Source organism: Lissotriton helveticus, chromosome 12, assembly GCF_964261635.1.
Source record: "Lissotriton helveticus chromosome 12, aLisHel1.1, whole genome shotgun sequence".
In the NCBI taxonomy this organism is placed as follows: Eukaryota; Metazoa; Chordata; class Amphibia; order Caudata; family Salamandridae; genus Lissotriton; species Lissotriton helveticus.
The window spans coordinates 836,334,775-836,347,565 of NC_136073.1; the positions used below are offsets into that span (position 1 = coordinate 836,334,775).

Here is a 12,791-nt window from a genome sequence, read left to right on the forward strand (position 1 = left end):
GGTAAATTATTCCTGTATACAGGGGCCAGATAGGAAAACGCTCTGCCTCCAAATATACATTTGCAGACCTCCACTGACATACAATTAAATGTTGATCAGGACTAAGCAATGGCATATTTGATTTATGAGATTTTTTTAACATCCGAATACAGTACTGATGCGGCGACCAGCACTTTGGATGGAGGAACACATCATTTAAATGTAATTCACATGCTTGGGTTCCATGAACTTTACATTATTTCGTGGTACACTCCTCTTATACACATTTCTAGCCAAGTGAAAATAGGGTAGCAGTGCTTGTCTATATACCATTGTTCTTTCTAACTCCTAAAGACAGCTTCACAAATCAGTTTACTGAAGGACACCCAGAGGACAGTGCTCGGTTGATGTGGGGAAGCAGAAATGTTAGTTAGTAGTGCAGTGTATGCATTCCAAACAATGGCTTCTCACATCCTAATGTGTGGGTAGGAAAGCTATTCAAAAAATCAGCTCGAAGTCTGTGCCATTTTGCAAGATAAGGGACTGAATGGAAGTAGGCGGATGTGGGTAATATTTTGCCTTGTCCCACGCAGAAGTATGGCTCCTTGCTCTCTGATATCATTCTTTCCAGAGTAAGCTGAAAGAGCAAACAACCAGAAGGGTGACAGAAAGGTCTCCATAATCTTACTGGCCTCATGATGACTCCTCAAGGCATCATGACGTCACTGGCATTTCTTCTTCCATTAGAAAATTTTGGACCAGTGGATGCGTAGGGAAAAACGAAGTCCTGAATCAAAGAGTAGAAGGACACAAGGAAACCAAATACTTTATTGGAAGTCCTTGTTCCGGCTGTAGCAGAGCCAACCTTGTGGAACTCTCTGCCTCTCAGGTAAGCCAGTGCATAACAAAGTTCGTAAAGTAGACACCAAGAATTCATACCGAAGCATCGCTTTAATTGGATTCTAGTGAGGGTGATTAGTTGAGAAACCATTCCTTTGCATTCCGAAACTGAACATTTGAAAAGGGGGGGCTCTTGGCCCCCCCGCCCGCATGGCGGTGCGGCGACTGCTCCTCTCCTTCGGTACCTCTCGGTGGTGGGGCGTGTCCTCTGGGGCGTGCCCTACCACTGATTGGTTGGCGCCCTCCCTGACCCGGATGGCATTAAGCGACATCCGGGTCAGGGGGGCGGGCTGCAGGAGGGGCTGGGAGGGGGGGGCGTGCCGCCCCCCCACGGGCCCCTCGAGGATAAAGAAGCGGGGAGCGCCCAAGGGACCCCTTGTTGCCTGGACGCTCCCCCACACCGGTGGTGCCCCGCGCTCGGGGCTTCTTGTTTTCCCGCCCACCATCCCTGGAACAATGCGGTGTTGTAGGCATTATTAGTCTGATTCAGTCTGTAATTAGCTATGATGTTAGTTAGACAATTTTTTCCATGCGTAGAAAACTGTTTGTTTTGTGTACTTTGCTTGTGATGCTTTCTTTTAGGCCTTTTTTCCCCGTTTAGTTAATGGTATTGTAATATGTTGTTGGGTTGCAATGGTATTTAGGCCTTTTTTCCCTTTTGTAGCTTTCCAGTGCTCATGCGGGCTTTTGGGGTTCCGCTGGCGCCAGGTAAGACGGTCGGCCCGTCCACCTGCCTGGAATTCCTTGGTATCGAAATTGACTCAGTGGAGGGATGTTTCAGGTTGCCCAGGGACAAAGTGTCTAGGTTTAGAGCAGCTCTTCGTCAATGCCTACGCAAAGACAAGGTTTCCTTGCAACAGCTGCAGGAAGTGGTGGGGCAGCTGAACTTTGCTCTGCGGGTCATCCCAATGGCACGCCCATTCTCACGCTCCATTGCCCAAGCTATGAAGGGACTACGGGAGAAACATCACCGCACGAGGTTGTCATCTGAGGTTCGCCAGGATATGCATATCTGGATGGCATTCCTGGAGGATTTTAATGGCAGGGTAGTGTGGTCCGGTCCTCCCGCCACATCAGCAGAGTTGGGTTTATGGACAGACGCTGCTGGTAGTGTGGGCTTCGGCGCCATCCTGGGGACCAAGTGGGTCGCCCAGCGGTGGCCGGAGGAATGGAGAGCATGGGGTCTGACCACCAATATTGGCTTCCTGGAACTCTTCCCAATATGGGTGGCTTTGAAGGTCTGGTCGGAACACCTATGTAATCAATCAGTGGTGTTCTGGTCTGATAACATGACAGTTGTGGAATGTATAAATCAACAGGGGGCACGCTGTCCGTTCATACTGCGCCTGATAAAGGAGATTGTGTTACAGTGCTTAAAATGGAATGTGGTGTTCAGTGCCAAACATGTCCCAGGCATCCACAACAATGCAGCTGACTCCCTTTCTCGCTTTAAAATGCAGGTTTTCAGGGAACATCTTCCTGCAGCAGACCCCTCGCCGGCGCACTTCCCGGCAGTACTTTGGCAGATTGGTGCCCCAGATTACAGGACCTCGTGGTTGCTAGCTTAGCCCCCAGGACCAAGGCAGCTTACGAAGGGGCGTTTTTGTCTTACCGTGCTTTCTTGGGGCTGGAATGGGAGGTTAGGTGGGCACAGGAGGAAAGCTTTGCGGCCTACTTAGAAGTGATGCACAGGGAAGGGCGCTCAGTGGCGGCTGCGAGCAGGCATAGGGCGGCGGTCTCCTTCTTTGCGCAGGCTAAGGGAATGCGAGATCCCACTAACACCTTTATGGTGCGCAAGGCTTTGAGGGGTTGGCGCCGTTTACAAGGTCACTCTGCAGATAGGAGAAGGCCCATTGGGCTAGCGCGGCTGACAGCCTTATTGGTGGCGCTTCGCAGTGTCTGTAGCTCAGAGTGGGAGATACTTCTGTTCAAGGCTGCATTTTCCCTGGCTTTCTATGGGGCTCTGAGAATCGGTGAGTTGGTTGCAGCGTCAAAGGAAGATAAGCTGGGCGGCCTACAGGGGGCCTGTGTAAAGATTAGAGAGGATACTATGTGGGTGACAATTCAGAGATCCAAGACTGACCAGGAATCTCGGGGTCACACCATAGTGCTCCACCGGGCCCGGGCCAATCCTTGCGGCCCGGTTTCTCATGTGGAAGTCTTCCACAAGCAGCGTGAGGGCACGGCGGGGGGTGCACTGTTGTGTCACGCCGATGGTACGCCATTGACCAAGTACCAATTTAGGAGAGTCTTAGAACTGACGGTCAGACAGGCAGGTTTTGATCCCAAGGAATTTGGCACGCACTCCTTTAGGATTGGAGCAGCAACTGAAGCAGTGGCAAGGGGTCTCCCAGTGGAGAATGTGAAGAGAATAGGGAGATGGTCGTCTGAATGTTACAAACGATATGTACGAATTGACATGTCGTGACAGGATGGTGCTCACGCCTGGTATGTTTCTGTTTTTTGCAGTTTCTCAAACCTGTGACGCAGGGGAGGAACTCGCCGCCGGCGTCAACGATCTACACCATCGCAGCACAAGCGGCACGAAGCGCGCAAGAAATTGGTGACTTGGATTGTGGGCCACTCTTATGTGAGGCGTGCTGAACATGTTTTTCTTTCAGGAGACCGTAGGAACAGGGCGGCGCAAAAGGGGTTTCATATCTCATTTTTCGGAAGAGGGGGTCTGTGCCTCAGCCAGTTTAGGAGCTTCTTCCAGGGACTCTTAGCTCAGCAGCCCGCCCCCCCGTCAGTGGTGATACACCTGGGGGAGAATGATTTGGCCAAACTAGGGAGGCGCATCCTTATTGAGGAGATCATCTCCACTGCAGGGTGGGTGGCTAGGATTTGCCCGGGCTGCACAGTAGTATGGTCGCAACTTATCCCTCGGTGGCAGTGGCGAGGGGGGGACTCGGTCAGGGCGTTGAATCACTCGGTAAAGAGGATCAACACACAGTTGGACAAACTATTCCGAGCCCCCCGGTTGCAGACGATTCCACACGGATGTATCTGGGGCAAGCAGTTTTACCTGGGGGACGGAGTACACTTGACTGAGGCAGGGAACGTCCTGTGGTCTAATAATCTCTGGGCCTGGCTAGAGGGATTTGCTAAGTAAATCTGTCCTGGTTTAGGCTAGGAAGGGGGAGGCCAGATCGTCGGTTAACAATGCTGGCCTCTGGCGGTAAGGTCATGACCGGTGAGCAGCTATTTTAAGGTCTGAGGGGGCAGGCATCATCCTATGGAGGTTCCCGCCCATGGGGAGGGGCCATTGGCCCCTCCTAGAACTTCAGGGGCAAGGTAACTGGTGCTTCAAAGGGGTGCGGGTTGGAGGAGTCACGCTTTCCTTAGGCTGGTAGCCACCCCGCGCGCGTATACTTATGACGTCGACAGATGGTGCAGAGTAAGGGCCCTCCTTTAGTGGGTAAATGGAGTTCACGCCGTGGACCGGGTAATTACCGGGCCCGGCTGCGCATGCGCACATCTTGTGGTGAGGCGCAGCTAGTAGGACCTGACACCGGTTAGCGACCTTGCCATATGGCCAGAAATGTTATTTATGTAATTTATTGTTTTATATCTTAATAAATACCGCCTTTCAAAGATAACCATGTTTCATGTTCATGTGTCCGTGGGTTGGTGTGGTCATAAGGAGGGGGCGCCAGCCAGTCACTGACCATGTGAAAAGGGGGGGCTCTTGGCCCCCCCGCCCGCATGGCGGTGCGGCGACCGCTCCTCTCCTTCGGTACCTCTCGGTGGTGGGGCGTGTCCTCTGGGGCGCGCCCTACCACCGATTGGTTGGCGCTCTCCCTGACCCGGATGGCATTAAGCGACATCCGGGTCAGGGGGGCGGGCTGCAGGAGGGGCTGGGAGGGGGGGGCGTGCCGCCCCCCCCGGGCCCCTCGAGGATAAAGAAGCAGGGAGCACCCAGGGGACCCCTTGTTGCCTGGACGCTCCCCCACACCGGTGGTGCCCCGCGCTCGGGGCTTCTTGTTTTCCCACCCACCATCCCTGGAACAATGCGGTGTTGTAGGCATTATTAGTCTGATTCAGTCTGTAATTTGCTATGATGTTAGTTAGACAATTTTTTCCATGCGTAGAAAACTGTTTGTTTTGTGTACTTTGCTTGTGATGCTTTCTTTTAGGCCTTTTTTCCCAGTTTAGTTAATGGTATTGTAATATGTTGTTGGGTTGCAATGGTATTTAGGCCTTTTTTCCCTTTTGTAGCTTTACAGTGTTATGCGTGATGGTTTACTTAGTCAGTGTAGTTGTCCTTTAGAATTTTTTCCCAGAGGTCGTCGTATTTATTAGGATGGGGCATGTGGTAAGGTCATGACCGGTGAGCAGCTATTTTAAGGTCTGAGGGGGCGGGCATCATCCTATGGAGGTTCCCGTCCAGGGGGAGGGGCCATCGGCCCCTCCTAGAACTTCAGGGGCATGGTAACTGGTGCTTCAAAGGGGCGCGGGTTGGAGGAGTCACGCTTTCCTTAGGCTGGTAGCCACCCCGCGCACGTATACTTATGACGTCGACAGATGGCGCAGAGTAAGGGCCCTCCTTTCGTGGGTAAATGGAGTTCACGGCGTGGACCGGTTAATTACCGGGCCCGGCTGCGCATGCGCACATCTTGTGGTGAGGCGCAGCTAGTAGGACCTGACACCGGTTAGCGACCTTGCCATATGGCCAGAAATGTTAGTATACAAAATTTCAGATGAGGATGTTAGATTCGGTTAGGAAACAATCTGTATTAGAGTTTTTGTTAAGGATAGTCTCTCACACCTGTTGACAATCATGTATCTAATGTCCTGCTGATTTTTTGTATAAACGGATTATCGTGCAATTAAAATTTATTGTTTTATATCTTAATAAATACGGCCGGGGGGTCTTGCGACCCCCCGCCTTCCAAAGATAACCATGTTTCATGTTCATGTGTCCGTGGGTTGGTGTGGTCATAAGGAGGGGGCGGCAGCCAGTCACTGACCATGTTGGCTTTGGCCGATGGCAACCGTGATGGGACAATTTGATTTTGTACAACGTCAACCTCTTGGGGGTAGGAAGTGCTAACCAATGAAAAGCCACAGGCAGTGAGATCCTTATCCCCGGATGCCTGTATTTAGGAGGTTGGAGGCTCTTTCCTACTTTTACCTAAGGCCAAAACAGTCTCAGACACAAATGGAACAAGACACCACTCCAGCCTGCTCAAATATTGGCCCTTGCAGTATTTTGACCTTTGAAACCCGGCCAGCAAGGAATTTCCGAAACTCTTCCACTTGGAATGCCCATAACAGGTAATTGAGGTGAAGATAACACGACTCATCGCAGTGGAGAAGGCAAAAAAACTCAAAATAGAACATAACAAGGGTCAAATGTTGTTTTAAGAAAGGGGGAAGAAATTAACACTCTGACTAAACACCAGGCTCTTGGCATTGAACTTGATTCACTTAGAACTTTTATTAAACATTGGAGTTTTGCTCCAAGCGGATTAGTGCATTTTTTAAATTACTTTTTTAGGTGTCCACTACAAATCCTTGGATTTCTCCTCATAACCTATTATAGCAGAGTCTGCCAATCTTCATTCCATCAATCAAGACTGGCATTTTATGTTTACAGTTTTGTTTTTGCACTCCATACGTGTTCCGGACCGCTTCTGAATCAGGCCTGATATTGTCTTAAAAGAAGCACTGGCTAAAGCAATAGGTTTAGGTTTATTGCACTAAAAAGCAACGCCACAGAGAGACACATGGGAGGCAGACAGAGAACAGAGGGCTATATTGTAAAGTAGTCCCTCATGCGGTTCAGTGCAAACACTAGAGTGAAGGTGGAAGGATGCAGTCAACAACATTGAGAGATGACTGCTGCACTGGACTGAGTCATGACATCCCTGACAAAGTCTTAAGCCAATAGCTAAAATAGCCTGGAGGAAGAAATCCAGTGGTTGAAAGGGACGGGCCCAAAGCCCACTCTAGGTATATTGTAAGCATCAGGTATGTTTGACAGCTGCACTGTTAACACAGAACTAAAAACACAATACAAATCCCACAAAGAGGTAGTTTGATAAAAAAAAAAAAAAGCAACCTCCTCAGCAGAAGTGAAGCAAAGCACGTTTCGGCATTCATGTGGGGGATGCTGGTGGACTGCACCAGCATACTTTAAAACCTTTTACGGTAGGCCTCCTCACCACACTGGGATAAGTCGAACTGTTCAAGTCCTGAAACTTGAGCTGGTTTTTATAGTTTATTTGTATGTTGTGTCTCCCTTGAATCTGTGGACAAGAAGTAATATACAGTGGTCTTCTGTTACAGTTTGCCATCTCAAGGTCTCGAACCACGGCTCAGACTATGCAGAAAAGTGCTCACCGCTCCCACGTGTTTTCTCACATCTTCCGTTTAATATTGTTTGTTAGGTCTCGGCAAACTACAAAATAAACTTGATGAACACTACTTTGAAGGTGCTTCACACAGATGTACACTTGTAAAATGTTGTCGTGGGTATGGGTGAATACTACCAACCACTTCTCCAGCAAGGCTGCTAGCTTTTCGGTGCTCCGTGCAAAAATACATTTTGCCTTTGGAGCGCTCCATATCTCAAAAAGGAAAACCGCCCTATTCTGCCTGGCGTCACTAGTGGTGTTGCTCGAAAGCAGCAGCCCTACCTTGCTTTGAGGACATGCTGACCGCTCACTGGCCTCCAATTATGTATATGCAATGATTAAAAGTGTCTGTTTACTGCAGCTGTTCTGCTTCCCCCAGCATGCACTGCTTTCATGAACCAATCCTGATCCACCCTGTGCTTCGCCCTCCGCCAAAATAGAATTCACCCAAACCCAAACAAAACAATAGTCGCATTCCAAGAGGCGATCTGCTGAACATTAACTGAGATCAGCGCCTTTCCCAAGAACCGCACACACCCAGGACCTGCGGGAGATACCCAACCCCGAGAGGCGAACCAGAACAGCAACAAACCAAAAGGCTGAGTTTAAGTTCACCAACAACAGCCCAGAAATGTGAGACTTTGATAGATTGAGCCACATTTCATGTGTAAAATTTACTAATACACAGAAATAATTGTTGGGAAAAAAATCTGTCGAATTTCTAAAGACATGATCACATCTGCTATATAATTTCACTGCCTTCCAAGCATGATTTTAGGTTTCATACCGGAGCTAAACTATATTCGCCCTGGCATCTGTTACATTCCCTTACACCTGTGACCACCTCACCACCAAACACAACCTTTGGTAGTATGCTCGAGCTAGGTTTTGCTCACACATCTCATAACATAACGTGTATTTGTAAAGCGAACGTTCACCCAGAAGGGTATCTTGGCACTAAATAACAGATGTTTATTGTTACCCAACTCAATGGTACTCATTTAATCGACCTCAGAAGGATGAAAGGCTGAACTGACCCACCAGGATTTGAACCTGTGACCATGAGGTCGAACACAGGCCCCTACTGTGGAAGCATTATTCGGCTAAGTCACCAGACCCAGCTCCCAGGATCTGATTCAATTTACTTACAACAGATCTCCCACTTCTCAACCTCTATTAACCCTTTGTGTGCGTCGGCCGGCCGCCGGCCAGCCGACGTCACGGCGGGCGTGTGCGGAGGACGTCCGGAAGCCGTCCGAACCACACCCAGTTATAAATCACCCGCACCGTGGCAACGAGTTAAAGGCTCCATCCAATGTAAAGAGAAACAAGCATTTACAATGCAATGGTTTTGCCTTTGTTAAAGTTAGAGCTATTGGCATTGCTCTTGACATTATTTTTATTTATGTTTTTTTTAACATAAATAAATGGCATTGTCATTTACAATGCCACTAGCTTTATCTCTCGCAAATGACACCCACAGAGCCCCCCCACACACACACACCCACACAGAGCCCCCCACACACACAGCCACACAAAGCCCCCCACACACACAGCCACACAAAGCTCCCCACACACACAGCCACACAGAGCCCTCCACACACCCACACAGAGCCTTCCACACACATCCACACAGCACAAGCAGGCAACAGGGGCACACGGAGGCACAAGCAGGCAACAGGGGCACACGGAGGCACAAGCAGGCAACAGGGGCACACGGAGGCACAAGCAGGCAACAGGGGCACACGGAGGCACAAGCAGGCAACAGGGGCACGAAAACGGAGGCACAAGCAGGCAACAGGGGCACACGGAGGCACAAGCAGGCAACAGGGGCACACAGAGGCACAAGCAGGCAACATGGTCATGAAAACAAGCACAAGCAGGCAAAAGGGTCACAAGCATGAATTGTAATTTAGACGGGGCTGAAGTGGAGAACGGTCAGTAGGGAAGTAGTGCGGCTGGTGCAGTGGTACCAGGCCGAAAGGTGAGAGGGGCTGTCTGCACCCCAGTTTGGACAGTTTCCACTACCTAACAGGGATTGGTGGGAGGGGGGCGTACTTCTTGCTTGCTTGCTTTAGGGCTGTTACTTCGGGGACGCAGTGCACGCTGCTGCCTGCTGCCGCCGGGACACAACAACAGGCAGGGAGAGGACAGGCTAGGAGAGGGCAGGGAGGGGACAGGCTGGGAGAGGGCAGGCTGGGAGAGGGCAGGGAGGGGACAGGCTGGGAGAGGGCAGGGAGGGGACAGTCTGGGAGAGGGCAGGTTGGGAGAGGGCAGGTTGGGAGAAGGCAGGTTGGGAGAGGGCAGGTTGGGAGAGGGCAGGCTGGAAGTGGACAGGCTGGAAGTGGAAAGGCTGGGAGAGGACAAGCTGGGAAAGGGCAGGCTGGAAGTGGACAGGCTGGGAGAGGACAGGCTGGGAAAGGGCAGGGAGGGGACAGGCTGCTTATATTGATTTTCTGCCACTTCGGTGATCTGCAGATCCACCCGAAGTGTGGCCCCTTGCAGAATTGCGTTAGTTAGAGCCACAAGGCTGAAGAGAGAAAAAAAAAGGAGGGGGGTTGGTTGCGGGGCTTAAGCTGTGTGCTGCTGTGCGCCGAACCCCCTGCCTGACGTGCTGGGGGGGGGGGATATGCAGGGAGAGAGATCGATAGATACATTTATCTGCTTAAACTGCCTTTTTATATATGTTTTACTATAATAATGCCAACATTTTCACAATCTCTTTCTCACTCGATCTTGTTCATCTGCGTGCTTCATGGTTGCCATGCCTCACAAGTGTACCCCATAGTTAGTCTATTAAGTATTATTAAATGATTACTGGGACACTGCTCGGAAGCCCGGATGAGTTATCAAGGGAAGTAGCATAGACAGTGAGGTCAACAGAGCATTGGCAGGTTTAATAAAACAGACCTTTTTGCCGAATGCTGCATACTGTTTAAACTTGTCATGTAAAACAAGGTGAGAGTGTGGTGAAAGGGAAGAGTGAGTGACGGGATGAGAGTATGAGCAGAAGAGAGAGAGGCAGTGAGAGAAGGAGAGTGTGGTGAAAGGGAAGAGTGAGTGACGGGATGAGAGTATGAGCAGAAGAGAGAGAGTCAGTGAGAGAAGGAGAGTGTGGTGAAAGGGAAGAGTGAGTGACGGGATGAGAGTATGAGCAGAAGAGAGAGAGTCAGTGAGAGAAGGAGAGTGTGGTGAAAGGGAAGAGTGAGTGACGGGATGAGAGTATGAGCAGAAGAGAGAGAGGCAGTGAGAGAAGGAGAGTGTGGTGAAAGGGAAGAGTGAGTGACGGGATGAGAGTATGAGCAGAAGAGAGAGAGGCAGTGAGAGAAGGAGAGTGTGGTGAAAGGGAAGAGTGAGTGACGGGATGAGAGTATGAGCAGAAGAGAGAGAGTCAGTGAGAGAAGGAGAGTGTGGTGAAAGGGAAGAGTGAGTGACGGGATGAGAGTATGAGCAGAAGAGAGAGAGGCAGTGAGAGAAGGAGAGTGTGGTGAAAGGGAAGAGTGAGTGACGGGATGAGAGTATGAGCAGAAGAGAGAGAGTCAGTGAGAGAAGGAGAGTGTGGTGAAAGGGAAGAGTGAGTGACGGGATGAGAGTATGAGCAGAAGAGAGAGAGGCAGTGAGAGAAGGAGAGTGTGGTGAAAGGGAAGAGTGAGTGACGGGATGAGAGTATGAGCAGAAGAGAGAGAGTCAGTGAGAGAAGGAGAGTGTGGTGAAAGGGAAGAGTGAGTGACGGGATGCCGAAGATCACACGCGGTCCCTCGCCTCATGATTGGTTTCCCTGTGTCTCACATTACCCAGAGCAGGGCTGCTCCCCAGTGTGAGGGATCGCGGATTGCAGTGGTGCTGGGGGTGGGGGTGGGCGTTTGTGGGGCCCCTCCCCGCCTGCTGCCCCCCTCCCTGAAGTGTATGCATCTCAGCTGGAGCCGCAGCTTGTCAAACTTCACTCCCCCTTCCTTCTGCACCCCCACCCCAGGCCCTCTCAGCTGGCTCTCGACCCCTTCCCGCCCCTGAGGTGCTACTTGTACACACTCACGGGAGCCAGAAAACCCTCCTCTCAGTTCTCCATTTATTTGTATTTTTTCAGTTTTATATAGCGCGAACTCCGCGGTATTAGAGCGCTCTGTGCATGTGCCTACACAAGGCCAGTGTTTGTTTTAAAGGTAACGGGGAAATTAAATGATGTGCCCAGAATCACGGGCTGTAGAGCCGGTGCCGAGACTCAAGCCTGGCTGGCTCCACAGTTCTCAATAGCTCTATCGTAATGCCTCATCTTCAATCACCCCCCGAAGTAACAGTTCACGCTCACTCTCAGAAACTAGCTCTCCCCAAAGTGTCTCGTTTGCCCTGCAGTTCACTCTCACTCTCACTCTCAGAAACCAGCGAGCTCTTCGGTGTCTAGCTGGCCCTGAATTTCTCTCTCACTTTCAGAAACCAGCTACCCTTTAAGTGTCTCGTTGACCCTCTCAGTCTCAGAAATCAGCTATGCCCTCAGTGTCTCGTGGGCCCTGTAGTTCACTCTCACTCTCAAAAACCGGCTATACTTTCATTATTATGTATGTGATAATATTTGCACATTACATATACCTAATACGCCGTCTAATGTTTGCATGACAAAGAAAAGGCCTGTCCCTCTTTCACCATTTTTCCCAAAGGGCCAGGATGCCCTGTTGGGTGACGGTGTGCGCTCAATATATATATTGATATATTGATCATCATTATATCGGTTCCACGTCTTTATTAATTTGTATCCATGCAGGGTTCTGCAAGCTTTCCTCAGATGCTTAAATGCTGAAGGTTTCCCTACTTTCTGCCCGTCTGTAAATGAATTTCAAGTTCTTGTGATGTTCAGAGCACTCTTTTCCTAGTCTACGGGTTTTCTCTTCCATGCTTTGCTAGTTAACTTGAAACAATTTGAACATTTTCAGCATAATCAAGGGCTGTTGATGCGTCCACACCAGCACCCACCCACAGGTTAGATTTGCATATCTAAGTGTTGCATACTTCTGTTTCAGACATACCTGAACGCGACGCTTATTCCACAGTAAGGTCCTTTGAGCGGTCATTCCTATGCTCCCGAAGTACAGAAAGACAGGGCCATATCAAACTTGTGAAAGCGGGGAGGGGGGGGGCGGGAAAGACACGGAAGCGGGAGGGGGGGTTGGGAAAGGAACGGCCAGCGGGAGGGGGGGGGGAAGGAACGGCTAGCGGGAGGGGCGGGAAAGGAACGGCCAGCGGGAGGGGGGGGCGGGAAAGGAACCGACAGCGGGAGGGGGGACAGGAAAGGAAAGGAACCACTCACCTGGACTTCCTCGGCCGGCGGTCGGCCGCCAAATGGCCCAAACAAACCTCGACGAGCCCAAAAAAAAGCCCCGCCCACCGCTGCATGACGTGGCCAAAAGAGAAAAATTCTCGGGAACGCCCCCGAATCGCGTCCGGCCTTGCCGGACAGATCCGGCTCCCAATGGCTAGCCTCCATTTATGGAGCTAGCCAATGGGAGGAGGGGGCGAGGAGGGGGCGGATACCCGACCCCACAGAGAAACATAAGGATTTTG

General features: G+C 50.7%; 1 protein-coding gene across 1 annotated transcript in view; it reads right to left on the reverse strand.

The window, feature by feature from the left end:
- Positions 1-12,791, reverse strand: part of ADAMTS10 (ADAM metallopeptidase with thrombospondin type 1 motif 10) — a 283,135-nt gene that overhangs the window by 64,778 nt on the left and 205,566 nt on the right. The window lies entirely within an intron of this gene.